This window comes from Pygoscelis adeliae, unplaced genomic scaffold, assembly GCF_000699105.1.
Source record: "Pygoscelis adeliae isolate BGI_AS28 unplaced genomic scaffold, ASM69910v1 Scaffold67, whole genome shotgun sequence".
NCBI classification, from domain to species: Eukaryota; Metazoa; Chordata; class Aves; order Sphenisciformes; family Spheniscidae; genus Pygoscelis; species Pygoscelis adeliae.
The window spans coordinates 3,762,226-3,772,679 of record NW_008825271.1 but is presented as its reverse complement, the minus strand read 5'-3'; the positions used below and the strand labels follow the sequence as shown (position 1 = coordinate 3,772,679).

Genomic DNA, 10,454 nt, shown 5'->3' with positions numbered 1-10,454 from the left:
TTTCAGCATCATTTTCCTCCTCTAGGAAAACAAAGATGTAGTCCTAAAAACTAGCCACCTTCCTCAAGCAAAATGATACCAGGGTGAATCTCTCTATCCTCCAGATCATCTCCAAAACATTTCCTGCCAGTGCCTTTAATGTAATCCTACTCCAGCCTGTGCCTCTAAATAACAGAAAATAAAATATATACCTAACACCAAGATGGAACCAGATTAATCCAGAAAATGTTATGAGCTAAGGGTTGGGGTTTTTTTGTTGAAGTACCCTTTAAATAGTATGTGGGGATTTTTTTTTTAAATTCTACATGAAGAAAAAAGTTTGTTGGTTTCTTTTTTCATCTTTGACCCCAGTTCAGAAAGGTATTACTTTGCATAGCTCACTAGAGATAAAAATCCGTAAAAGACCCATGACAACTTCTCTGCATGCTTTTATCTGCCAACATTCTGTATGGCCTTTGTTACTACTAGCTAGCTTCCACAACCTGAGGATGTGTGCAGCATCACTGAAATAGTAAAATATTGTTCACAAAATGCTAGCTCACTAAACCATGATATTTTCAATATATTTTCTTATTTCTCAAAATAATTCTGAGTGAGGGCTCTAGAGGAAGGAGATTTCTCCGTAATTTGTAGTTAACACTAACTCCTCACCTGTCTGCTTCATACATCCATGATGTCTGGTCATAAAAATAAGATAAGTTTGATTTGTTAAATACAGTCTTTCTATTTCTGTTTTGCTGTATCACTTATCTGTGTAAATTTATAAGTGGAGCCTATAATTGTGTTCTTGACCGAGCTGTTCTTTAGCTTAAATAATTATTTTCTCCCTTGTATTTATCTTCTTTAATTTGCAGCATAGCTTAAAAACTACTGTCATACACATAAAAAAGGTATAGTCTAAATGAAGTCCTCATGATTGAGGCTTGCAAGTTGATCAACCTGGCATTTTTCTTTCCTTTTAGGTACACATGAAATAGACCATCACAGGGAACACAAAAGAGGAAGAGAAAAAAAAGGAAAAGAAATAGCCCCTACCCATAGTCAGAACTAAAGGCTAGCACAGAAGGTAACCCCAAGCCTCTTTAGAAATCATTGTTTCCAGCAGATGTGGGAAAGGAGTATGCAAGAAGCACCCATGGAGGGGCATCAAGTGATCAGAATTAAGGGGGGGAGGAGGGGGCTGCACAGAATGAGCCTCTTGGCACATTTGTTTTAAGGATTCCAACATGCTTCAACCTGAAGGACATTTCTTATCTAGAATCACAAGCCTGAAACTGAAAATTGGTGCAAGAGACTGAAACCATAGTTAATGAAGAACAGAGTCATATGAGGAACAATCCCATTTCTGATCTGGCGAGTGCATGTTTTCCATTATATGCTTAATAAAAACCCACATATTTAAGAGTGGTGCCATATTATCCTAACACATTCAGTGTTTCAGCTTCAAAGCACTGCAAGACTGACTCAGTGAATCTTTGTCACTACTACTGAGGCAGTAAAGAAAAACACAAAGGTCTGTTCTTTTGTAGTCTACAAAAGCACGATTTCTCTATGATATGCAGTTAATGTGCAGGTTTTAAAGGGAAGGTATTTAGAACACAGAAAGATTGTCTGATCACACATATGTAAAAAAAATCTGGATCTGAAACCTTTACATCAAGCTATGGTAACTTTCCAGAACCTAAGTGTCTTTAGCTTCCCAACTCATTTAAAAACAAACAATGAAAACAAAAAACCCACAAACACACACCTTAGGTTAGAGGGCAAAAGAAGAGGCGGTCTAGTATATGAAATTACAAGAATTTGAATAATCTAAAGAAATTCCAATTTCCAATCAGCTTTTTTTTTCCATTAAAAAAGCTGTAATTAAATTAAAGCAGCACAGTTATAATTAAACAGAGAGCTTCCTGTACTTGTGGCCCAGGAGAGTCATATTAATCACACGGTATTGCCAGTGTGTATTTGTTACCAGCTCTCGTTCACCCCCAGACAAAAATTCAGTACTGCCAGGTAGAAAATAATACATCCTTATCTCCAGAGAGTACTGACACTTGGATCTCTTTCTAGGCACTGATAAACCATTCCTGCCAAGCAGTCTTGCCTTATGTAACATTTTTGGAAGAACAAGTATTTTGCTTTTGCATCAAATACACAACTTTGTAAAAGCAAGCAAGCAACATGACACACCAGGTAAAAAAATAATACACATCTGCATTCTGTATCCTAAAGGGGGTGGGTGGGGGGAGCGGCAGAGGGAGAGAGACAACAAAAAGTTTCTGCCTTCCAATTTCTGAAAACTGAGACAAATGAGGAAAATATGAAGTGGTAGAGGAACTGCTCAAAAAAACCTGGAACCAGATATAAAAAAAAAGTAATTTAAAATCACATGAATATCATAATATATATATATAAGGTTACATTGCCTGGATAGCCTGAAATTCTGTGCTAAAATCAGTGTGATAAGGATATTAAAAAGTTTTAGAACACAAAAATAGTCAATTCATAGTAGCAACCTTCATGAATTAAGATGCTCAATTTTATATCTTGATATCATCAACATCATGACAGAAGGCAGTTTTCAGTGTTCCTTCAACCCACAGCAGAGCAGTCTGTCAAACCTTCTGTTAATAGGCAGGTTACAGGACATCCTCAGAATGGCAAAAGCCTTTTCAAGGATTTGTGAGTGAGTAGCCAAGAACTAGCCATCCTCTTTTACACAATTAATTTTGAGCTCAGGATTATACTGCATTTTATTTGAGATGAAAGTTGTCCCTAGAGACTGTATTGCATCCCATGTATCATAACCTATACCACTAGCCAGGATATATATTATGAAAGATGCATAGCCTTGTGGTTTGGGAAATTTAAATTGCTTTCCTTATCTTTCCCCTTCATGTGAAAGCCCAAGAAAATAACCCCAGAAACCATAGTCCACAGATTTATGAATCAATACAAACACTCCGTAGCAATACAGGCTATTCAAAATCTCACGAAAACAGCAGATGGACTTAAAAATATTAAAAGGGAAGTATGTTAAAAATTAGCTCTATTTCACACATGCATGATGGAAATTATGAGAAAGAACACATCATAGAAGCAATACATCCTGGGAAACTTTCCTCTATGAGTAAAAAAAAAAAGTCTCCTAAACTGTTAATTTTACATAAAATTGTGCCTCTTTGCTTTTGATTTAAAGATCAGTTGACACTGCAGGACTTCCTCAGATCTTTGTTTTTCTTCTGCTATTCACAGCTTTGCCCAATAGCATCCAACCGAAATTAAAACCTTTGTTTATGGCACTGTTGTTATCCCTAGCATTCAGACAAAAAATCTCACACAGTGAAGAGCCATCTCTGTTTTGTGCTGTTATTGGACAATTAATTAAAGGAAAAGAGTTAGTCAACCCAAATAAACACAGGCTACAAGGGCAGCACAATAGAGGGTTGTTTACAACATACAGTGCATTACACTAAGGAGTTTGCCAAATTGTCACTAACACAAGCTGATTAAGTCTGCATGGCAGAGAGCAGACACTAGCACAGGTCTGGAAGCAGTAAAACCACAGTGGCTTGGATGCAATGCCATACAAATACGACTAAACTGCTTTTAAAGATAATCTAGGCATCTTCACAGCACATTTCCTAGCACTCCCTGTTCTAGGATTTGCTCCTGCAGAGGCAGTGTGGGTATAGGCATGCCCACAGTCCTTTTTTTATGTTGTTGTCTTATAACAGAGAGTTCTAGCTACTTTTCAACAGCCACAGCGATGTGAAGTTCTACATCTCACTCATCTACTCCATGCAGGCGAAAAGGAAAAAAAAAAAGAAAAAAAGAGGCATAATGTTTTAATATCTTCTGGATCCTCCCTGCCAGATGAGATGTAAGAGTAAAGGTAGGGAGAAAAGGAATTCTCAGTACTTCCCAGGAAAAATACTGGAACAAATAATCAAAGTTAAACAACTGGGTCTACAACTGCTCATTTCGCCCCCAACACCTGTAAAGACAGACACTGTAATCACTCTTCTCAGCCTCACAGTATTACACACATCCTCCACAAGTTCCTTAACTGCAGCAGCTCAGAGATTACATCAGCCAGCTCTTACCCTTTCAATAGTGGTTTTTAAACACTTCAAACTTAAACTTACCTAAATGCTCTATAACTCATTCCTTCCTCACACCAGCTTAGGGTTTTAGCACTTGCCTCGAACACCATGTTTGCCTCCTATTTCAGTCTCTCTTACTAAAAATGAGGTGAAAAAACAAGACCTCAGTCTGCTTTGCATTATCTGTCCACAGCTCCAGTCTTCAAAGAGCAACAAACCTTCCCTGTCTTTCTTTTTACTAACATCATATTTCTATAATGATTTCTTGTTACTCTTTTTGAGTTGGCCATTCTGAATGTTACATTTTAATTTTATGTCCTTGTGCTATATTTTTACACTTGTCCTTGGCAATCCAGCCTGGATTCCCTTTCCCTCCTTGCTGTGTTTGATGTTAGAGAGCTCACTAGTAGCCAAGCCAGCCTCTCACTACTTTTCATATTTTCCTCTGCAGAAGAATAGTTTCAATTTCTGCCATTAACATAATTTCCTGAAGGAATAGTATGTCTCCTTTTTTTATTTTATTTTTGCTCTTAACACACAGAACTAGTGGATAAGACTCATGTTAACCAGATTTACCTGAAGTCTGCCTTTCTAAAAATCCATTGTTTTATTTTAGCACAAGTTCTCCTTCCCAGACTCTCATTTGCTCACTCTCACACAAATCACTTATCTTCTGGTTATAACAAAGCTTGGAAGAGCCTATCCCCTGGTTACTTTCTTCATATTTAGCACCAGGAAAGCTTTACCAAGGTCCTCCAAGAACTTACCAGGAACCTGCATCCGCCATACTCTCTAACCAATACTCCTAGGTAATTAAAACCCTGTGATCTGGATGATTTCTGCTAGGTGTCCACAAACACCCTCATCCAGAAAATCTCCCCAATTTGCCAGCCTTCAGTCACCTCTACCAAGACAGTACCAATATTCTTTTCTTTTTTATTCACACAGACTTTCAGTAGAATTGTTTAGAATGGAAAAGTTTATTCTGCCACCAACTGTTTTTTCAACTCCTTTATGTCACAGACCCCAATATTCCTGTACTTGAATAAATAATATTTTTATCTCAGAATATTTGAATGTACTTTGGAATGATAACTGCTTAGATCACATTATCTCCTGTCACTGAGCCCAACGCTGAGTGCTCCTGAAATGTTGCTGTTGAGTTGATGCCTCTTTTAAACCTAAACTGTTGTTCCTTTAAATGTTTGCCAAAACTCTGTACGAATGTTACCACTAGTAATGGAATATGCCTTGCTGCCAATACAACAAAATTTTATCCCCCTGCTACTTGAGAATAAAACAGTAACTTTCCACCTATTGAATCATTGCACATGTACCTGCTATGGTAGTGTTATAACACACAGCAAGTACTGAATTTAAGCTATGCATAGTTTATCACTTCCTAATCTAATACAACATCCCTGAAATGGGAAGCATTACTATTACTTGAAAATTTTAAATTGTCAAGAGGAAGAATCAGATAACATTTCATTAATCTTTAATTAATTTCACCTTTTAAAATGTATCGACACACAAAGTAATTCAAATGTTGTTGAATTTCAGTGAAGGCTAATGGCAAAAGTTCATGCAAATACAAGCCACAAATTCTGCTAACAATTTTTTTCCTTATAGGCAAAGACTAAAAGAAACATTAATACCTGGAAAAGTGTTCAGATAGCTTCTATATACACCAAAAGTCAAATAATTCAGTCATTTTAACTGAGCTGACTTGAATGTCAGCAGAACCAAGGTCTGTGTGCCCAGAACGTTGTCTACTCCCTCAGCTACAGAAATTGATCTAACAAAGAGCATTATCACTTCCTTTGACCTTTGTCCCTACAACCTTAATGTTAGGTGGTGGATGCGATTTACCATTTCTGATTAACCCATTTTACTAACAAGTAAGTTGCTAAAAACAACACCACTAACAAAAGATATAACTTGCGAACAGCATGCATCATAAATGCAGTGTTTGCTAAACTGCCTTAGTTGTTTCTCTCTGAACATTTTAATTTTTTTTTTTTTCAACAGTAAAGGTTCTTGTGGAAAGAAAAAAGTTTTCCAAGTCCAAGGACTCCACTGGCATCCAAGCAAAACAAACCTAGCTCTATCTAGCCTAAGGAAATTCTGCAAAACCATCTCAATACTACTGTATTGTGTGTGTTCTGCTGTATCAACGCTAGCAAGTCAGGAACCCCTAAGCACTGGGCTGTTTTTGGCAAACATCACCACTGTAAAAATCATGCCAGCGAAATACTGCTGAAGGCAGATGTAACCACTGACATCCATAAAACTTCTGTGGTATGTGGCAGCCAGCTCATGCTAACATCTCCCAGTGTTGTTCACATTGCTGGGACCAAAACAGTAAGAACAGAAATCATTGTGAGGGCAAACCAGTTTCTGCCCTCCATGTTTATTTTCCTCCATTTTATTTTATTTTTTGTCACTTTTAAGAAAAAGTACTTCCACTTCACATGCTCCTCATCCTATGAAAATGATTCAAGGAGCTGATAAAGAACTTTCTAATTGTTTACCTGAAACCACTCCAAGCAGGCAAGCATAATTAATCTTAATGCAAGTCAGCAATTCAGAAAGGAAATTATCCTGTTACACCTATTGCTGACTATGTATTCTATGCTTCCCTGTGCTGAAAGGCAAAAGAGCCAATTAAAAACAAAAAAAAAAAAAAGGGGGGGAGGCAAGACCACCTCAAAGTAACAGACTAGCTGAATCCACTTCTTTGAAACTTGGAATCACGAGTCCCAGTATGACTGATACTCCCAATCCATGCCACAGGCATTGCAAGGACATTTGGGTAGTTCCACACAACATCAGAGCAAAACAAGGAGCAATGCACCCTTTTTTGAAGGCATTAATGGTTCGCAGAAAAATCTTTGGCTGCTTAGCACCTGTCATAGCTGTACTCGGTCAGGCACACATAGGAGAGAGAGAACCCACCATAATTCTAAGTCACATGTAAAGAGGAACAGAGCCCTCATCTCCGAAACAAATCCACATCTCGCTGTGGTTGGGAGCACACACCTCCTGCAAAGTCCAGCACTGAAAATAAAGGGAGTTCCTCACAAGGGGAAATAAGCTTTTGTCCTCCATAGGTTTTCTTACAGGAATACTGAATTTATGACACTGTACTAAAACATATTTAAGGCACCAGCAAAGTGTAAAAGCGTGACAAACGTGCAAGGAGAAAACAGCACAGCTATGTTTAATAAAGCACATGGGTCCAGTGTAACAAGGTAACAAGCCATGGATGTTTCAACTTCAACCAGTAACCATAAAAGCAGCACCTCCCTACTCAGGCTCCCTTCCCTTATATGTTCAAGACATATATGCTTACAGAAACACTACTCTTAATGTAATGCCAGTACAGTCGTGAAGCAGCAAGCCAAATTATCTCTCCCTCTCAGGTTTGCTGCATTAGGGCAGGAGCCTGCCACATCAAAATGAGTTAACACAATTTAGTAAAAATCCACACTACTTTTTGGACCTGGCTGCACAACATCAATTTTTCATTTGTTGCTCTTTGACCTGTGTGTCAAAAAACAAACATCTGAAAAATGTTTAGTTATTAAAAATAGATTAACTGTTAATTGTTAATAAAACTAACTCAAAATTACAAAATTCTCTTCCCTCCTGCTCAGGGGTACCTGAGGTTTTACAAAAGATTTTGTGAACGCAAATGGGATTGATTCTTCAGCAGTTCAACTCTTCAACCGTCAGCACAGTGCAATAAAAACAGCCAACAGTTAAATTTAAGTTACAGTTCAAAAGTTTACCAACATATAGGTCTTGTCAATAGCTTAAAGGCTTTATTTTTTTTACCTACATTAGGAAATCTTTCTAGCTGTGAGCTCTATCACTAGCACCACTTTACCAGTTCCCCAGGCAAACTAAAATACTACTACAATAGTCACTACCTTAGGTCTACTTATATAAAAATTTTCACAGAAATAAATCCTACCCCCCACCAATACACAATACAGGCAACTTGTAAAAAATGAACTAGAATTAGAAGGATAAAGGGCACAAGTGTCTTTCAGCAGCAGTTATTTATGCAAAGAACCTAGCACATGTTTTTATTATCACACAGCTTTTCTGCCTTTTTTTTTTTTTAAACCAAACCAGACAAGTTCTTCTAAGGCATGCAACTGTTTAAATAAACAAAACTGTGTCTGTTATACTGTTTGGAGACTACAGTAGAGGTACAAGGGGAGAAGATGACATTTGACTATGTTTCTACAGTTAAATGGCAAAAATTACATAATAAGTATTTGCCTAATACTTTTAGCACTAATCTAGCTATGTATTTCCCCACACAGAAGCAGAAAACATGTCCTCTACAATGCTAATTATGATTAGACCAGAATTAACTGTCATGGTTTATCGCCACTGTGCAGGTAGGAAGTTCAGTATTACCTCGCAATTTGACCTTTCTTTTTTTTTTTCTTTAAAAAAAAATCAAAACCAAAGTCATTGATTTCCCAATAACTTACCACTCATGGGGAGTCACCACAGTTTGAAATAGAGTAAGTTTCAGCACAAATTCTGCAACTGCTATGAAAACATGCTGCATTTAGTTCAAAGATAATGTGAGTTGACGCCCCAAGTACATCTTACACAAACTAACTCAGTATCTCACTCTTCCTTTTCAGGTGGCAGTTGATTTTGGAGGAAAAATACTGTTACACATACATATGGAACTAAGGTTTTGGGCCTCCTGCGTGCAGATAGCTATATTTGTGTCATGTTTCCAAACTTTCCTCTGTTAAATAAAGGTAATCCCACTAAGTATCAGAGGTAACACGTTCTTAGATCCTGTCTGTGTGCCTTGAGCCTCTACCGCCATTGTCACCAGGTCTTCCTTTATCTGCTCTGCTTTCATCCCACATGGAAGTACCTCACCTGGACATGCCCTTCAGGATCACTTTTGACAAGAATTTTTTGGCCTCATGGTTTAAAATGGAAAGCATTCTTATCATACCATCAATGGGGAGGGGAAAAAAAAGCATTCTTATCGGAGGGGAAAAAAGGAGGGGAAAAAAGGAGGGGAAAAAAGGAGGGGAAAAAAGGAGGGGAAAAAAGGAGGGGAAAAAAGGAGGGGAAAAAAGGAGGGGAAAAAAGGAGGGGAAAAAAGGAGGGGAAAAAAGGAGGGGAAAAAAGGAGGGGAAAAAAGGAGGGGAAAAAAGGAGGGGAAAAAAGGAGGGGAAAAAAGGAGGGGAAAAAAGGAAAAAGATGTAAATAAAGTTATGTTTCTTCCGTGGGCTTTGGCAACATATTTTTCATCATTTTAATAGAATTCACTTATATTTCAAAGCACATATCGTGAACCATCATGGCTCAATAAACAGATTAAAACAGCTGTTAGCAGAAGTCAGTTGAAAACATTTGTCTTGATTGAGATGGATAGCAGAAAAAGGCATCTGGATGTTCCATCAGCCTCACAACTGCCATCCTCACACCAATATCTCACTGGTACAATCTTGCCCTTTGCAAATATTTATACTTTACAAAGTAGATTGTAAGTTTTTCTGTCTTTTCTTTCTCCCTTTGACCTTCCATGTTCATTAAAGCAGAGACAGAGAGGATGCATGCCTGCACCTACAGACTTGTCCACATGGAGTAACTCAAAATCATACCGAGTTAATACCAGCAACCTTGGCTGACAGAACATGTTCACACGACCTTGCTAATAGTTCCTCATTGCCTCAAAGATCACAGCAACACAGCAATCACTATCAGGACACACTGCCTTCTCCAGTTACCAGGGCCCTGAAGTTGCCAAGACCTCTACTCTCCTTTGGCATCCCAAGAAAATATCAAAATAGCCTTCAGTGATTTGGTGAGCAACACAATGAGTTTCCTGAAGAAAAAAAAAAATCAACGTTACTAGCCTGTTAAAACAGAAGCCTGAATGCAAACTGACAACCCACGCACAGGGTCAGGCACCTAACAGCCGTAAGCAGAAATACCTGGCACTACGTAAAGCATCACACTTGTGAGGAAAAAGCCTTCTTTGAAATAAAGGCGTGCATCCCACGCTCTCACCTTGGCGTTCGCCTGCTCCCCTGCGTGAAGCCTGGGTCCTCTCCCAGAAGTTTGCGTCCAACGCTGCCCAGGTCACCCTACAAACCAGCAGCGAAAAAGCCGAGCCAAACAGATAAAGGGGATTAGGCAGGCATTATTTCCAGTGACCTATATACTCCGCTCAGCCCTCAGCGGCCGTGAGGCAGACAGCAGTTGCCCGGCTGCGGGGGACGCCGGCCCGCCGCCCCGCACCGCGACGAGGCGAAACGGCGGCGAGACGCCTCCTAAACTTGGCGCCCGGGCGCTGCC

The 10,454-nt window shown here is 38.8% G+C and overlaps 1 protein-coding gene across 1 annotated transcript in view; it reads right to left on the bottom strand.

The window, feature by feature from the left end:
* The window catches only part of FAM160A1 (family with sequence similarity 160, member A1), a 91,491-nt gene extending 81,255 nt beyond the window's left edge, over window positions 1–10,236 (bottom strand). The window contains exon 1 of the mRNA XM_009329778.1: window positions 10,167–10,236. The gene's annotated coding sequence lies outside the window, so the exon portion shown is untranslated. The remainder of the gene's footprint in view (window positions 1–10,166) is intronic.
* Between the last annotated feature and the right edge of the window lie 218 nt (window positions 10,237–10,454).